Consider the following 13,582-nt stretch of genomic DNA (forward strand, 5'->3'; position numbering starts at 1 on the left):
CCAGTCTGCACTCTTATGCCTGTCTCCTTCTTATCCCCACCCTCAGTGTGGATGTGCATGTGACTTTTACTGTGTGTTACACACAGTATCACAACACCACATTAAAACATCTACTTCACTCCTGAGATGCACAAGATCAGCCTCTGATCCCTTTTATATAGTTCCCAGGAAAAAGAAACAAACAAACAAACACACAAAAAAGCCATCTGGTCTGAAAAACAAAGACAGCTGGGATTTTCTGTTTATTTATTAGAAACTCTGTTGCAAGCAGACATGACTGGGAATGTGTCATTATGTAGAACTTTCATGTTGTGTTGGAGTCACTGCTTATTGTGGGCCATTGTGTCAATCGGATAATGTAGCAATGTCAAGGTTACATGGTTTGATTGTATGATATCTTATAAGGACATGTATTGGCTTACCAGTCTTTTGGTATTCTCCTGTTTCATAAGCAGTACAGTACTGTAATTGTATAGGTATTTTTCACAAGAATCCATAGACCTCCAGTGAAATATACTTAATTTATCCAAAGAATTGGAAAATGAGCAGTAGCAACAGTGATTTCCTGGCCTCAAACAGGCTCCAGGTCTCCTGAGGGTGAGAGAGATTCAGTCTCCATATCCAGCACATCCTTGACGTCTATTTTTGCCTGCAAAGTTGTAGAGTTTTAGGACGTGGACTACTGTTCATTAATTTGAGACTGCCTAATTCATTTTACTTGTTCTGGATATTGTGAATTAACCAACAGCATGCAGTTCTTTTGAAATTATTGTGTTGTAAAGAGTTATTTAGAAAGGAGCGAGACCTGATTACTAATTTGCACCTCTGCCTTCCTCTTACTCTGACACCTCTACAACCTGTCAAATGTGCTGATGTGTCACACTGCAGGGTGATGAAAGTTTAGACGTCATCACGACCTTGTAACAGCTAGAGTCTGCTACCAGACATTGTATAGGGAATAGTGCTACCATGCACTGTTTCATTGGAACATTACTGTAACATGAACCAACGATCATAGTTTACAGCAAAGGTGTTTGGAACAAAAAATGCCAGTTCCTATGAATAAAGGTTGGTTTATAATTAACTACACTTCCTATAGGAATTTGTTTAAATTGCTTCATTGTGTTTCCTGTGGCTTTTTCTATGCCATTACCAAAACTCATTACTCTCCTTCAGCTGGATAAGCCACAAATACCCCTAGCAACTTTATGACAGTGCAGTTGATGTTTTCTTTGTTAGGAATTTTATGAATTGTCATCCCATTTCAGTACTGGTGTCTTGATTTGGATGGTTTGCATTTTTATTCCTACTAGTGCTTCCTTTTAGATTACTTTCAATTATTGGTGAGTATAGTGCAGCCAGCAGTAAATGGTGACTCTCTGGCCTCCAAATCTTTTGACTTGAGAACCACTGACTGTGGTGAATTCATTTTACCAAAAAAGAAAAAGGCATTCAAATGTTTGAGAGATGTGGAATTTCTTTAAGTGCCAAGTCTTACAAAGGAGGCAAGAAAAGTGCTTATTAGTAAGCCTTTTTCCATACCCCTGGAAGGAGGCCAGCCTTACTAGTCATAGCCCCTTTCCCTTTTACTGTCATATCAAAGTAATGGAACATTTATAAACAAATACAAATACCTCTTGATGAACTATTAAAAAAAAAAAAAAAAAAAAAAAAAAAAAAAAAAAAAAACTGTATAAAATATTTCAAAGCTTTTTTAGGTGGGCATATGCAGACTGGCATTTACTGTGGCTTCATTCACATTTAGAGGATAAAGCACAAAACATTAAGCAAATGCTTGATACTTATAAATTATATGGTGATACTTCAGCTGAAGGAAAGCTTAGATTAGCTTAGAAAGCTTCATAATAGGGTTTATCTCTGAATATTGCTGTACATGGCATTAGTTAATCAGGCATTAATGATCTAACTCTATTGTACATTCTGTGGAACAGACTTTGATGCAGTTTAATTAGAGGTAGATGAAGAATGGTCCCTGACAGCGTTCTAGCAGATTTACTTAGATTATTTCATCCAACCCCTCTGTGTTCTGTTGAATTGTTATTTCTTTATGAAAACAAATTATTGAGCCCATAAAAGTAGACGGTGATCAGTAATACAAACAGAAAATTACTCTAGTGACTAGTTATTTCTCTAGTTGTGCTGGTGCTGTACAGTCACCTAGTTTACATACATGCAGTTAGTATATTACCAAGAATGTGGGATATTTGCATTGGCCACTTCTACTTTAGAATTGTTGCCCTCAACCATTATATTTTATTTTACAGCCTTTATTTTACAGCCAATTTGGAAGCTAATATTATATAATATTCGTGAGGGTTCATAACAACTTATGCTGCTATGAACCCTCCCAAATTATATGCCTGTGGCAATTTTCCATTAGTGTCACTTTTTACAATTAATGGGTAGGTTCTCCAAAGTAAAATATGTGGCATCATGACCCCCATCAAGGAATGTTTTAAAGGAGCATTCCTAAATAGAATGAACCGTATAGCCATACATTCTGCTTTCTGTTTTGCTATCAGTATCCAGTAATTGACTTCATACTGCTATTCACAGTCAGTTTTGTCAGGAAACAATTCACCGTTGTAGTGCTACTGTACTACTTCATGTTTTCCAGGTTGAATGGGTACAGTATCTGTATTAGAATACTGTGGAGATCTAGAAACAAGCAGACCTATTTCAAATAGCAGGTGACTAAGGCTGGTATTTGAGGTGACTAATCCAGGCCAGGGTTATTTCTAAATAACACTTTGACAGTTTATTGTGTTGGAATTGTCATCTTTTGGTGCTTGACTTTCTTTATAAATTAGCTTAATTAGTTTCAATATTTTTTTATGTGAGAATAGACACCTTGGTAATTGGTTTCAAATGTTATTTTTTAACAAAAGCCCTTTGAAATAATCTACTATATACTAGATGCAGGAGTTCTGACCTCAATCTCAGTCTAAATGACCTGTAAAGAGAGGCGCATTGATTTAAAGTTGACCATTTCAACAAAGAAACAAATCTCTAAATTGTATTCCCATAAAAACCTTCACTGGGCGTGCTGTACACTGGAAACTTAATAATGTGGGTTCAGATAGTGGCTATTATGGAAGACTATTTGTGCAAAAATTTTAAATAAATGAATAAATGAATAGATACATGAATAAATGGGCAAAATATATAAATGAATCAATAAACAGATACATGTGTATCATTCAGCATTCTATTACCTTTTACATTTATACATAGCTTTTTACATTTTCACTGCAACTTCTTTTTTATATTCAATTATTTTCCTGTCACTGCAGTAATTCCCCCCTTCGATCCCATGACCAAACCAGTTTCCTCTTTATACCCAATAACTCAATAGCGAATGGCAGCGAGCTACCAGCCTTTGGAGGACAAGAACCAGCCCTGCAGGTGTCCACTGGAGCTCACTTGGCACCTGGCTGGTAAGGTCCACTGCAGCGCATTGATGAGAAATAATCCCTTCCAGTTTTGAATCTCTAACCCGCTGGAGAGCAAGAGTCAGTACAGACCAATGAGTTTGCACAGCCAGGAGGCAAACCTGCCACCACACGGCCATGCTTTTACACATAAATATATTTATTTATTTTAATTTATATTTATTTATTTATTTTGGCATAAAATATCCTCCATATCCTATTTCCAATATTAAAGGAATTAGGAAGGATTAGTAATTCCGATTTCCAGTGTTGTGGCATGAAAATGAGCTTCAACCAGTAGAGTGAAAATTAAGTCTGTAAAATGAGAAACATTTTTGACTGTAAGTCTATCTCACTTTATTTTTATGGTCTGAAGGCACTGAAAAATTTGAATGGTTTCTTACAAAATATTGAAAAGATTTCCATTCCACTAGTATATGAGTCCCCCTGGGCTTTATAAATGTTATTTATAATAGGAAAATGCACTTATTTTTTTCTTATAGTAGAAAATAAATACATGCAGAAATATTCTAGCAACATTTTAAGATTTTAAACCCACAGCAATATAAGTGCAATTTCTGCTTTGGCTTTTAATGTTGCTCCTGAAAAAAGTTGGAGTTTCCTCAAACAGATGCTGTTGTGGGTGTTTCTGTTGCCTTCCTCTTAGTTGTTCATATATTTGTAAATCCTACTGTTTCAAAGCTGGCTGGGATAAAACGGTGAGCCTTTCAGGTTATGATACACTTCATACATAATCCTTGGAATTCAATACAATATTTGAAGGATTTGCATGACATATAAATATGTCAACTGAAATTAAGTATGTTGCCAGTATGTTGTCTTTTTTCGTTTTGCACAGAAATTCCAGAGATGGACATTTTTAAATCGTGAATTACCAGACAGTTGTGCTTTTTCATTTATTTTTGTGGTCTATTCTTGACTTTCAAGTTGAAATAATGAGTATTGTCACCAATGATTTTTAAATCGTGAATTATCTGACATCTCTGCTTTTTCATTTATTTTTGTGGTCTATTCTGACTTTCAAGTTGACCAATAACATTGAGTTTGCTTAACCTTATTTCTGTTCTTAGTAGTGTCCTAATAATCCTCATAAAACACTTTTTTTATTGACGTCCTTTAAGACTGCTATTTAGAATTGCAACATTTGTGATAACACTTATTATACTGTTACTTTTTCCACTAGTCTACCCCTGAAATGTGCCTTAGAATTAGCTTGACAGATTATATTGACACTAATTGGTTGACACAATAATGGTATAGGTATAATAAGAATATTTTTTAGTTAAATAATTTTGTTGGTTTCTCCACGCCAAAAGTAAATGATTGAATTACGTATTTTTATATATTTATCAGTATAAGGGATATCATCTACATTTTTTTCTGTTTAATATTCTATGATGTGTGTTCTGTATGATTCTCTGTTATTATGTGCAATACCTACTAACTATTCCAGCAAACATCCTTTCTGAAAAGATTACTTCAGGAGGATTGTGTGGAAGTAAGGTGGGGAAGCCTAATAGTGTTAAGCTGTGTATTACAGCCTGTGCAATGCTAGCTTCAGTAAGCTGTAAACAGAAACAACAACAGAGAAACATACAGAACATAAAATCATAATAGATAGGTACTATAGATACAGATTGTATGCAGTCCCTTTAAGTTGAGATATTTAGCTTTACTGGTAATGTTTTTTTTGTTTTTTTGTTTTTTACACAATTGAACCTGTAATAATGTATACAGTTTACAGGGCGAGAGCCGGGGCTGAAGTGAAAGGCTGTTACTGGGAGAGGTAGGTTGAGGAGTGGCCTCAGGGTATAATAGGAAAGGAAAGAGGTTCCCGACCAACGGGAGCCTTCTTGGCCAGAGGAGAGAGAGCAGCCTCGAAGGCAGGCTGTTCAGCAGCCTTGGGAACCCCAAAAACACATAAGATAGATTAGCTCAGCGGAGCCCATGACAGACTCTGCGGAGCAGCAGCCGTGTAGGAGGAATAGGCTCTTGTGCTGAAGAACCTGGAAAATGAATGATAGAATAGGGATCTGGAAATAGAGCCAGTCTCAATTTGAGGAAAATAAAGAGCAGAAGCTTTTAAAGGATAGAGTGTGTGGCCGGGGGTCCCCTCTATCTCATGCAATGTCAGTGGAGGCATGGATGGCAGTGGCCACAGAGGTCGAGGAAGTGAGCCTCACTTAACCTCAAAGGTTGTACCCCCAACAAACAATAGTTCACGTGCCAATGCATAACATGTATGAAAGAAGGAAAAAAGACATGAGTCAAACAAGATGGATTAGTTTTTTTTTTTTTTTTTAGACAAAAGAATTGGTAGAGTGAAATATGTATTTACCTGCCGCACAGTGGAGAGGAACCCCCCCCTCTAGTGGAGCCGGCAGATCAGGTAGTCCCCATTCCAGGCATGCTAACAATTTTTTGGTGAGCTGCAGCTATATCGGAAACAGATGTGCGTATGTATGATTCTACTGCTGAGGAGGACCAGGGTCCTAGGCTCTTAATTAGATGCTGATTGATGTTGGCTTTTTGCTGCTGAGGTGGCTGCTCCAATTCTAAAGGAATAAGGAGTGTAGGACTGAGGAGAAAGGCCTGCTTTGGAAATGAGAGAGGCAAGGTGAATTGGAAACCAATGTCTTGTAACTACTGCACGGGAGGAGCTGGTGAACAGTGGATCCATCATGAGGAAAGGCTTCTGGCTGTAGATGTATCTAGACATGGAGATGTAGGAACATAAAGGAGAATTAATCTTCGATAGCTGTATAAATTGACCCTGATGAAGTTGATCTATCTTAGAGATGCAGAGCATAATTAGGAAATGAGGATCTGGAACTAAGGAGATGTCATTGGAACAGATGCTGAGAGAAGGGAAGCTGGAAAGGAATGTGACTGTCTATTCGGAGCATCTGAGGAATCCAAAGAAAGCAGTTAAGCACATGACTTTCATGAGGAGATCGAAGGGGTTGAAACAGCCTTTTCGAAAGATTGATATGAGTGACTGCAGAATATCCAAAGATATAGGAAGTTGAGCTAGGGAAGTAGGAGCGGAGCGCTTAGATATGCCACAGAGCATCAGAGAATCGGAGAGGACACTGACATGAGACGGTAATGGAACTGAATTCCGGAGATGTTTGATTATGGAAGCAGAGATGGCTCGTCCATGGACAGTAAAGGCTAGGATCCAGTCTTGATTAAATGGAACTGGCTGAATTTTCCTTTTTTTTGCACAGGTGGAGAAAGAAGACCAGCCTGTAGAGTAGGATGATCTTGTTGATGGAGCTAGCAGAGTAAGATGATCTTGTTGATGGAGCTAGCAGATTGAAGAAAGCTGAAGACCGGAGAGCTCACAGGAATACTAGGTGCTGGTATTGTGGAACTTGGAGAGGTGCTGCAGCTGCTGTGGGAACCAACTGCTGAAATTTAGCGAACTGTAGGCGAGAAAGAGCATCAGCTGCATTATTATATGAACCGAGAATGTAACAGGCTTGAATGAAGAAATTAAAAGACACTGAAATCCAAATGAGGTGATGTAGTAACTGATTTATAAGGGGAGAGGAAGATCTTTATTTATTGTTGCTAAAGAACCATCGGTGGCCCCAGACATGAGCAGCTGTGATGATGGGACACAATTGCAGAAGAGCTGTAGCTTTGAGGTGGGAGAAACATTCAGAATTTTGTGGGGACACCTAATATATGTAAGTGTATATATATATATATATATATATATATATATATATATATATATATATATATATATATATAGAGAGAGAGAGAGAGAGAGAGAGAGAGAGAGAGAGAGAAAATCTGTTATCTTGTGCCCTTACAGTATTACTGGCCTTCAAATCAGTATATTTTAATTGTAAGAGTTCTCATTATTGGAATCATAGTAACGTTATTAAATTCAATGCAAACTAATTGCCTGTGCTTTGAATGCAATGTATTAGTGCAGGGGATGATGAATGGCACTTTTAGGATTGTTGTCAGGTTTTGCCCGTATTAAATATTGCTCTGAGCTAGGGCAACACAGGTCTGCGGGGTTGACTGTGTTTCACTTGGACCCCCCAATATGTGGATATGAGTTAAATACAGAAGTTGTCAGCTCGAGTTTCATTTTCAAGCTGAGCGCTGGTGGCCCCTGCTGGATGCAGGGAGGCTGCTTTCCCAATAAATATTTAATTGATTAATGAGAACGCTTCTGTGCGTTATTATCCATTGATTCGATACAATATCAATGTCAAATAACATCTACCTATAAGAAGTTTTAAGTTTATATTACTACTAGCTAGAGAGTATTGTTTGTCATACACCAAGACCTACAGCAAAACATTTGATCTTATTTATAGTAGTGTTGATGATTATGGCTTGGTATGGCTTATAAGAACTACCTGGTACTCTTTTAGCCAGAAAAGATTGGACAGCTCTGGTCTGTAAGATACTGCTAAACTTGTTTTGGGATGATATTCTATATTATACAATAACAGGCCTTAGTGAGTTTTTATAACACTGATAATTTGGAAGTTGCCAGATTAAAGGATTTATACGACACATTGAGTAGTAGGTGTGGCGGGTTGACTAACTCATTCAAGCACCTCTTAAAGAAATGCTTGAATATACTGTAAGAATTTTAAAAAGCATTCCAGTCTAGGCAGATGCAAAAGAAAAAAAAAACAAATAGTGGAAATAACTTGGGAATTTAAATTGCAAAATGAAATAATGTTTAGGTCATGGAATACACATTTCATAAACAAAGATCCTGCACTTTGTTCTATAAAACAAGGAAAACAATCACTATCTCCCTTGGGCACCAGTTATACCTCCCCAATGAAAGTGGTTAAGTTAGTTATTCCAGAAAATGTTTAGTTCAGCCAAGTGTATCCTGATGTGGAAATAAATGAACAACAAAATGACAAAACTTATATAAAGCAAATCACACTAACATGTTCTTGCTTTGATGAAGGCCAGTAATTTGGTGCAAGAGATATACAACATGACTATATCTAGTAACTAAGAGTAAACATAGATGATAAATTGACTATTTTAGTAGAATGTTTTAAAAAAGTGCAGATAGTGTTAAACACACTTGGCAAATAAGATTGTCTATTCTAAGCATTATTGGTCATTGCCATGATCTATAAATAAAACTGTTAGCTTTATTTAAACCAGTAATTATCCTTTTCAATCTGGATATTTTGAGAAAAGAAATGGAAGAACAGACACATACTTAAAAATATGAAACTATAGTCATGTAAGATATGAAAACCTATTTTCCTATGCAGACATTTAATAAGCTACAAGGGATGTGCATTTTAGTTTTTTGAATGTTTAACACACATTGCATGGTGTGACTAATCTTGTTTTTTTTTTTTTTTTATTATCAGATTGTCTTGATTAAGCTATACAGCATTAGAACACACGAGGAGGACAACGCATCTCTTGGCTGCTTACAGGCAAGCCCGCAGGCGCCCGGCCAGAACACAGGGGTCGCCAGTGCGTGGTGAGCCGAGAACATCCTGGCCGACCTAAACCCCCCCCCCCCCGGCAGTGCTTAGCCAATTGTGCTCAATCTGTTACAAAGGGTCATAAAAGATAAGCTTGCAACATTGCACTTTTATTTAGAGCTGAGCGCCTACGGAAATGCTACAAAAAGAAGGAGCGTGTGAAAACTAACTTTTATAAAGATCCATTCAAATTTGTAAAGTTATTCACCAGTGAGAAAAATGGCACACTAAAATCATGAAAGTTTGAGCTGGAGAGATATTTGGAGGAAACACATACAGATTCAAAAAGGCAGGAGCCTATGTCAATTCCATCAATGAATCCACCAGAATACCAAATGGAGGACTGTGCACCTAAGTGGAAAGAAGTAGAGTAAGCTGTGAAAAAAGCAAGAGCGTAATCATCTCCAGGGTCTAATGGAGTTCCATACAGAGTATACAAGAGTGCTTCTGGAGTTCTATGAATCCTGTGGAAATTGATGAAAGTAGCATGGAAAAAAACAGGTAGTACCAAGAGCATGGCACTGAGCAGGTGGAGTATTTATAACAAAATAAAAAGATTTTACAAACATCAGTCAGTTTCACCCTATTCCCCTATTAAACATCAACCTACCTATTAAAAACTGCTTCATTGACACTTCAGTACAAAAAGCAGGCATTCCAGGTTTCCCAGGATACTTGAACACATCAGTGTGATCTGGCAACAAATTCAATCAGCTAAAAAGGAGAGAAAGGAGCTCCATGTGACATTCCTGGATTTAGCTAATGCATATGGTTCAGTGCCACATGAACTTCTTTGGGCAGCATTTAATTTCAGTGTACCAATGACAATAACAAATTTAATGAAAGCCTACTTGGAGATTTGCAATGGGTAGTGGGAGGAGCCCGTTGGCTTTTGGAATGCGACTACCACCAATTAGAGCATACATGGATGCCATGACAATCATGACTACAACAGTAGCCTGCACTAATTGGTTATTGGGCAAATTAACCAATAACATCGAATAGGCATGAATGCAATTCAAGCCCACTAAATCAAGGTGCATCTCTATAATTAAAGTTAAAGTAGTAGATAAAAGGTTCTACACTAACGGTGAGGCAATACCAACAGTGTCTGAGAAGCCAGTGAAAAGTCTTGGGAGATGGTACGACGGGGATCTAAAGGACCCAGTTTGTGTGGGAGAAGTTAGACAGCAAGCAGTGGAAGGGTTCAAGAGCATAAACAGCAGCGCTTTACCAGGCAAACTGAAACTCTGGTGCTTTCAGTTTGGTCTACTGCCTAGGCTGCTGTGGCCACTGACTGTACGAGGTTTCCTTAACAACAATTGAGAAGCTGGAAGCTTTAATCAGTTCATACATCAGGAAATGGTTGGGAGTTCCATGCTGCCTTAGCAGAGTGGGACTTTATGGTAAAGGAATACTTCAGCTACCAGTCTCTGCTCTAACTGAAGAGTTTAAGTGCGCCAAGGTCCGACTGGAAATTACATTAGTAGATTCATGCGACAAATGCATAAAGGAGGTAGCACCTGCTTTGAAAACTGGAAGAAAGTGGGCAGCAAAGAAAGCCATGGAAGATGCTAAGGCTGCCATTTGAATCGGTGATATTATGGGGCAAATTTAACATGGAAAAGGGGGTCTTGATCTCAGTTCAGCTCCTCCTATATGGCACAAGGCAACCCCAGGTCAATGGAGGAAGCTGGTAGTCAGCGAGGTGCAAAAGCAGGAGGAGAGGATGATATGTGTAAAGGTCATTTCCCAGGCCAAGCAGGGAGAATTGATGAGATGGGAGAGTTTGGAAAAACGCAAGATTGTTTGGCAAGACCTATGGACAATGGAACAGAGCATGATCAGTTTCCTCTTCAGATCAACATATGATGTTCTCCCATCACCACAGCACCTAAACCTCTGGGTGGGTGAAGATCCCTCATGTCCTTTGTGTTCATCACCTGCAACATTAAGGCACATTTTCAGGATGTAAGATGTAGCCAAGAACGGTTTACTTGGTGCCATGACTAGGTGCTGCGATGATTGACCTTAGCATTGGAAGACAAGCGTAACATGATCAATAAGTTGCCACCAGTTCCATCAAAGCATTACACACAAAAGACAATATTCCTCCATCCAGGAGGACAACCACCAAGAAAAGGTGTTAAAACCAAGCCTCGCCCAGGTCAACTGGATGCTGCTAGAGACTGGAAAATGCTGGCAGATGTTGGTAAACTGCTTATGAAATTGCAGCACTAACCTTCGACCAGATATTGTCTTGTGGTCTGAATCAGCACGCCTTGTTCAGCTGGTAGGGTTAACAGTGCCATTGGAGGATGCTGTGGATGAGGTGTATGAGAGGAAGAAACTTTGGTATGATCAACTAGCTGCTGAAGTGGAACAGCGAGGATGGAGAGTCTGGGTTTACCCAGTGGAGGTGGGTTGTCAGGGATTTGTGACACACTCTACAACCTGGTTTCTCAGAGATGTCGGGTTCAGTGGCCAAGAGTTGCGTTGCACAGTGAAGAACTTATCTGAAGCAGCAGAAAGTAGTAGCAACTGGCTGTGGTTGAGATGGAAATATTCTGGCTGGGGATCTCAAGTACAATAGAAAGAAAGCAACGCTGGTGTATGGGTAATCTGGGCTGAGTTGAATGGGAGCTGTAGGGGGTGATGCTGGGATGCCAGAATCACTGTCGAGCCCTTTTGAGGTGTTGTGGGCTAGTCGAAGAAACACAGAGAATCAAAGGTAAATACTTGAAGACCCCAGAGATGTACCCTACTAATCTCAATACAGACAGTTGTTATGCTGATGAACTGGGGAGACCGCACTGTGGTTGATCCCCAAAGCCAGTATTGCAGCCGTTGTGTGTGCTGATGCACTAGGATCCCTGGAGCCAGCATTACACTTCAGCCATCAACATCAGGCAGAAGGATACCTACATCATCAGATGGAAAGAAACACAAAATGATGGAGATGCAGATGGATCATATTAGTTTACTGCAAAGCTATGTCTTAGTTGGTGCTTATCTTGGCGAAAGCCGAGTTCAAATCAGTATGAAGTTTTAACTTCTGCTCACATGTAATGGAAATTATGCGCCGCCCCCTGGGAGTTCCCATCCACAGTCGGCAGTAGAATAGCCAGGCTATAGGGTGCATCCTGCACTCCACATGGAGCGCCTTTACCGGACGCACCACTCGGGAGCCCATATTCTTTATAATCTTTAATATATTAGCCAACAGCCAACATGCTATTGTTTCAGTACCTTGCCTGACAAAGACAACAATCAGAAGTGAAACAAACAAGAATTAATAGTTTAGCTTATGACCGATTTCCCATTTGGGATATAACTTCAAATGAACTCCCACTTCCTTAGACCAACAAAATAAAAGTGTGGGTTATATCAAAATATATTGTGCTGATATTGCTATTACCTGATACATTAACATTCACATTGAACTATTTATCATATAGTAAGTTAGTAAATAACGTCTGAGAATAATAAAGCAAACACTGATTTGTAGCATCATGTGCTAAACCATTGGCTCTAAAACATCACCTCAGTTGTTTGGGATTTGAAAACTCAAAATACCATCTAATCATTTCCAAATTCTTTAGTGTTTTTTTGGCAGTGGGGATAGTGTTCTGGATTTTTCCGTGCTTCATTTCAGTGCAACAATTCACAGCAATGCTCCAGCTGACACATAAATGCTCCATGAAAATACATAAACATATTTGTCGTAATGAAAATATGTCAAAGAATGTGGGTGTTAAACACAAACAAAAGTGTATCAAAACAAGCTTATATTAATTTAACTATTAAAAATGAGCCATGGGGGTTAGAAGCAACTTGCCAGCACATAGGCTTTTCTTTATTAATTCTAGTTATACTATTTATTTTATAAGCTAGTTAGGTCGGTAAAGTGATTTACTGCAGTTCAAAAGGAATTTTTCTTTACTACACATCACCTGTTAGTACCGTTAGCAGTGTTGTTGGGGGAATGTCATGAAAGCTGTATTTAAAACACAATCACAGAGTATCTAATGCACTACATTAAATATGTAAGAAGATTTAAATCAAATAATACTGTATAAATAGCAGCTAATGCAACAGTGCAATTAAACAAATTCTATACAGCAGACTAGTTAAACCAGAGTGAACCATGTTCAGATTAATGATTTATCACATTCTGTCTTTGTTTTATGTCACTGACACTTACATTTTTTCAAAAAATTGAAATAATCCTTTAAAAAAAATGGAGACAGTGGCTTGTGTTTTACACCACACACTCGTCTCAGAATTATGATACTGAAGTTAATACAGCTGCTAGTAACAGCTTGCAATTCATTATGAAAGCATGGTTCGGATGACAGGCCAATTCAGCTGCACCATGCTGGGGTTTGGATTAAAGGGCTAAAAAGGTACTTAAATGAAAATACAGTTCGGAGTAACACAGAACACATTATAGCATACAAAATGTAATTCAAGTGTTGCTTCATGCATCTGAATATGTTAACATTTGACCATTTTAACACTGATTGAAATAAATTATATATATATATATATATATATATATATATATATATATATATATATATATATATATATATAATATATATTCCGAAA

Source organism: Polyodon spathula, chromosome 15, assembly GCF_017654505.1.
Source record: "Polyodon spathula isolate WHYD16114869_AA chromosome 15, ASM1765450v1, whole genome shotgun sequence".
NCBI classification, from domain to species: Eukaryota; Metazoa; Chordata; class Actinopteri; order Acipenseriformes; family Polyodontidae; genus Polyodon; species Polyodon spathula.